This window comes from Mus pahari, chromosome 22 (assembly GCF_900095145.1).
Source record: "Mus pahari chromosome 22, PAHARI_EIJ_v1.1, whole genome shotgun sequence".
NCBI lineage: Eukaryota > Metazoa > Chordata > Mammalia > Rodentia > Muridae > Mus > Mus pahari.
In genome coordinates this window covers 31596047-31601338 of record NC_034611.1, presented here as the reverse complement: position 1 = coordinate 31601338, position 5292 = coordinate 31596047, and the positions used below count along the sequence as shown (strand labels likewise).

At 43.9% G+C, this 5292-nt stretch overlaps 1 pseudogene; it reads right to left on the bottom strand.

The window, feature by feature from the left end:
- Positions 1-428: 428 nt before the first annotated feature.
- LOC110338655 lies at positions 429-1716 on the bottom strand (annotated as a pseudogene).
- Positions 1717-5292: the final 3576 nt, after the last annotated feature.

Genomic DNA, 5292 nt, shown 5'->3' with positions numbered 1-5292 from the left:
TACGTCTTGCTTTCCTGATCTGGTAAAAGTTTTACATAGAGTTCAGCCAACGCCTGCTCAGGAGGCCTGGCACTATTTTAGACTCCTTCATGGAAACAGAGAAACGAGACAAGGAGCCGTGTCTTGAAACTTCTATGTGAGTGGGAACAGGAAAACAAGGAATTTATATACTTTCTACCTTAAGCACACCATTGGCTCAAAGTGCTTGCCTTCGATTGACTTTCCCATCAGATTTGCTATTTCTGAGATTTTTTTTTTCCCCCACAAATATTTGAGTGCTTGCCATGAGAACGGTTTACCCCACAATGAGAAAACAAAATGAAACAGAAGCAGGACAGAGGCAGCAGAAAGAAATGGGAGGAAGGAAAAGGGCAGTTGGAGAAAGCTGAGGGAACTAAGCAGCCTGAGGTGATTCAGGGTTCTCTACCTTAGGCCTTTTCTGCCTTCTTTCCGAAATCCTCTTCCTCTTCTGAGGTACTGGTGATACTCAGAGATGAGGTCATTCATATTGCTCTCAGCTTTGGCAAACTCCATCTCGTCCATTCCCCTTCCTGTGTGCCAGTGGAGGAAAGCCTTCCGGTGGAACATTGCTGTAAACTGCTCTGAGATGCGCTTGAAGGGCTCCTGGATGGCCATGCTGTTTCCAATGAAGGTGACTGCAATCTTGAGGCCACATGGTGGGATGTCACAGACAGATGTCTTGACCTTGTTGGGGATCCATTCCATGAAGTAGCTGCTATTCTTATTCTGCACATTGAGCATCTGCTCATCTACCTCCTCCATGGACATCCGTTCACGGAAGACAGCCGCAACTGTGAGGTACCAGCTATGGTGCGTGTCACAGACAGACATCATGTTCTTGGCTTCGAAGACCTGCTGGGTAAGTTCAGGCATAGTGAGGGCCTGGTACTGCTGGCTTCCACGGCTCTTGAGAGGGGTGAAGCCAGGTATGATGAAGTGGAGGCATGGGCATGGCACCATGTTGACAGCCATCTTTCGAAGGTCAGTGTTAAGCTGGCCTGGGAAATGGAGGTGGCTGAGACAAGATTGTTCAGGTCTCCATAGGTTGGTGTGGTGAGTTTGAGGGTGGGGAAGCAGATGATGTAGAGGGCCTCGTTGTCAATGCAGTAGGACTCATCTGTGTTTTCCACCAGCTGATGGACAGACAGGGTGGCTTTGTAGGGCTCAACCACAGTGTCAGATACTTTGGGTGAGGGTACTATGCTGAAGGTATTCATGATGCGGTCAGGATACTCTTCTCGGATCTTTCTGATGAGCAGGGTGTCCATGCCAGAGCCCATGCCTCCACCTAGTGAATGGGTCAGCAGAAAGCCTTGCAGGCAGTCACAGCTCTCTGCCTCCTTCAACACCACATCCAAGACAGAGCTCAGTTCCCTCTGTGCCGTGGTCCTTAGCTCAGTTGTTGCCTGCTCCAGATTGATAAAACACAAAGCTGACTAGTCTGAAGATCTGGCCAAAAGGACCTGAGCGAACAGAGGCCATACATAGTTCCAGGTTCTAGATCCACCAAGACAGCTCGAGGGACATACTTGCCACCTGTGACTTCATTGTAGTACACAGAGATTCAGTCCGGCTGCAGGTCACTATCCCCGTGGTAGGTACCAGTGGGGTCCTTGCAGTGTTCATCGCTAACACCTTTCAGAACTTAGCATGGATCTGGTTGCCACACTGTCTGGCCTGGATGTGCATTATTTCCCTTATGGATATGGTTTACTGTAATAATTTTTTCAATGGTTCCAATATAGATACTGAGCAAGAAAAGATCATTAAGGTTTTGGGTTTTTTTTTTTTTTTCTTCTGGGCCTAAGACTGAAAGGATGGAACTTAGCCCCGAAAGCTGCAGCAGCGAGATGTGAACACGACCCACAGGAAGGTTCTTTTAGAGATTTTAAAAACCATCCCCAACTAGCTAACTCATGACACTTCGCTCCCTTTCTCCTTTCTGTCTCTTTCCCTCTTGTCTTCAATATTCATTGTGCTTTTTCCTTTGTTTTGTCTTCTTTTTGGCCTTTGTCAGGACAAACAATTCTTGGGCCATTGTTTAAATTAATTCATTCCATGACAATTCCATCCAAGTATATAATACATTCTAGTCACACTCACCCTCCCCATCTTCTTATCCTCCTCCTATGTCCCCATACTAGTTTTGTGTCTTTTAATTTTACTTTTGATTTCTGACCCACCAGTGGGCATAGAGCTATCTACAGGAACATGGTATCTAATCAATGCCTACATCACTGAAGACAATGATTTCTTACTCAGGAGACCTTGATTGTCAATGTCTCTCCTGAGCAGGATGGAACCCCATAAGCTCTTCCCTTATCTGTGACTGAATGATTAGGGGCTCCATCTGGGTCAGACCCTATGAAGGCAATGCCTTGTGTGTGAGCTCATGAATGCCACAGCCATGGCATAGTCATGAGACAAATTTTCACATCCATTCACTCCATCATGTGGTTCTTAAATTCTCTCCCAGTCGCTCATCCTTGATGTTCCCTGGGCCTCAGAGAAGGTACTATATGAGTATCTCATTTAAGGCCAACAACTGAACAGTCACTTGTTCTCAGCACCCCAACCAGTCTCAGATCTCTTCCATCCATGCCCTTTCTGAAATGAGTTATTAATTTATAGGACAGAGTCACACCAGTAAGCTTGGGGGATTTCCCACTCTGTACAGAAGGAACTCGCGGGTAGGCAGAAGGCAGCGCCCTTGGTATCAATAGCTTGGGTTGTGGGACTCTGAGATCTCAGTGTCAGCTCTGGGATTAGGGTGTTCAGACCCTCATTTCTCAGTGTTAAAGCTCTGGGTTTGGGGTAACACGCCAGCGCTTAGTGTTTCAGTTCTGAGCTTGGCAGCTGGAGCTAGGAAGGCTTCAAAGCTTTCTGGAACTCTCTAGGTTTCACAGTCCACAGCTTTTTGCCATCTTGGCCCTTCATGGCCCCTCGTTTACTGTAGTTTCAGCTCTCCATGGCTGTCCTACCTCCTCTTCTACAAACCTTTCTAGTTTTGGCTTTCTAGAATTCAGTCTCGGGACCTTGGAACTCTTCAGAAGCCTTCGAGTTCCCGCTGGGCGTGTCTGGGTCTGGCAACCCAAACAGTTTCTGGTGCTTGTGTTGCCAACTCAGTGTACTCTACTTGTGATAAAGACCACAGATAATGACGTAAAACAGTTGAATGAGGCTTTATAGGTGTTTAAGTTATATTCACTTGCGTGTGTTAGGGTGCATGTGTAAATGCATGAGCGCACACATGTGTGAAGTGCAAGTGTGGTGGAGACAGGCATCTCCTGGTCCGTTCCAGGGGCAGTATGAGGAGAGCTGCTTCCTTATCCAGTCATACCTTCACAGTCATTGTCATTGGTGAAGGGGGCATTCTTTTTCACTGGACTCGGGATAGGTTCAAAGAAGTATCAAAGCAACCGTGAGTAGTGTGGGTAGAAGTTTACCAGAGGATCGACTAAAGTTCTTATCGCCTAAGTGCCTAGAATTTCTGATAAAGTGGCCATAACAGTCTCCTGAAGGAAAGTGGTGGTCATAATAAGACTGTCACTTCTGTGTCTGTGGCATGACTTTTTGGGTGTTCATGCTGGTTCGATGTCTCTAGTATTGATCGGTTGGCAAGGGACGCTTCCTTCAGCAACTAGGAGGTGTCGAAAGTGATGATAGTTGTTATGATGACAACTGGATGAACTCCAGAGCAAGCTGTGGCTTGACTGACAGCTTTAGAAATTTTGATTAAATGTGATGGAGGGGAAGCTGTGGCTGCTGCTTTCCCCAGTGAACCTGGAGGAATGGCAGAACCACCCACCATCTGACTGGATTTAGGGTCCCTGAGGATCTCAACAGCAGTTTTTTATTTGGCTTCCATCCCTCCCACCTGGGGTAGTTGTCCAGTTCTGCTTTTAGGCAAGGACTAGTAAGGAGTCTTTGGGCAGTGGCCTGGCAGTTGTTAGTCCAGTTGCTGGAATTCAGCAGTCATTGACCACTTCAGCCATTATGAAAACAGTCAGGAGTGTTTAAAGTAAAGGAATGTGAGATTAACATAGTCTTCAAAGAATTTTATTTAACAACTACTAGACAAATAACTTTAGGAAGGGTGGGGTCCTCCTCTCTGTCTCATTGGCTCTGGTTCTTGACTCGTTGATCACTCTGTTTATTCTCCATTTCCCATGTTTCTTCTTTTGCCAGGGCTCTGTATGCCTGGCCTCATTATGTGTTCCTCGCTCTCCTCCTCCTCAACCTATACTTCCTGTGCCAGCTCAGAATTTTGTGACTTTAGTGCAACCTTTAATCCATAACACTCGAGCCACTGATTATAAGGTTGAAATGTGATGTACTATTATTCTCATACTACAAAAGGGAAAAGGCCTTCCAATTTTCTTGGTAGGACACTATTGATTGCAATGAAAATTCCTACTTAACCATGGTAAATTTTTTTAAAAAAATGTATCATAATTAATATAATATGGCAAATACCTTCACATTTATTCTGAGATGCATATAACTGTATATCTGTATGCAAATCTCTGCACTCTTCTGGCTAATACGTTTATCAAGTAATATTTCTTGGACACCTCCCTACTTTTCTTTTTGTGATAGGGTCTTGTTATTCTGCTCATGTGTATGTGTAGTATTGTACTCACTGAAACTAGAATCTTGATTTATCCCTACCCCAACTTAATTTTCCTAGATTGGATCCACCAATTAAACAAATCTCAATCTTTGATCTGATCTTTCAATTTTGTTGTAATTCTTATGAGCAAAGCATCTACTGTCAAAACACCTCAGTCATGTGTTCATTTCTTCTACTGCATAACATTTCGTTACATGAATATATAAAACTTATTACACATATATTTAACTGTTAACAGTTCTTTTGGGTTGATAACAGTGAGATTGAACAATGCTATTGTGAACATTCAAATACGTGATTCAGTTTTGGACTCTTTGGGCAAGAGCATACTTGATATCACAACCAATATATTCCTCAATTTTTCCTGGTAGGACTAAATTTCCCAGAGTACTGTGCTCTTCAGAAGTATAACAGACCAATTGGAAATCCACATGATCAGAAAACCTTGCTTTTGTAAAACTACTTTTTTTTTTTTTGCTTATATAGTGAGTATTAAATAATACTGCATCATCTAAATGTATTTTTCTGTAATCACAGGTCACCCATCTTTCTCTTTATTATGCTCCCATTGATGCCTTTGCTAGTTTTCTTAAGGGATCTACAATATGATTTGTATCTATTCAAAAGTGATTTTCCGC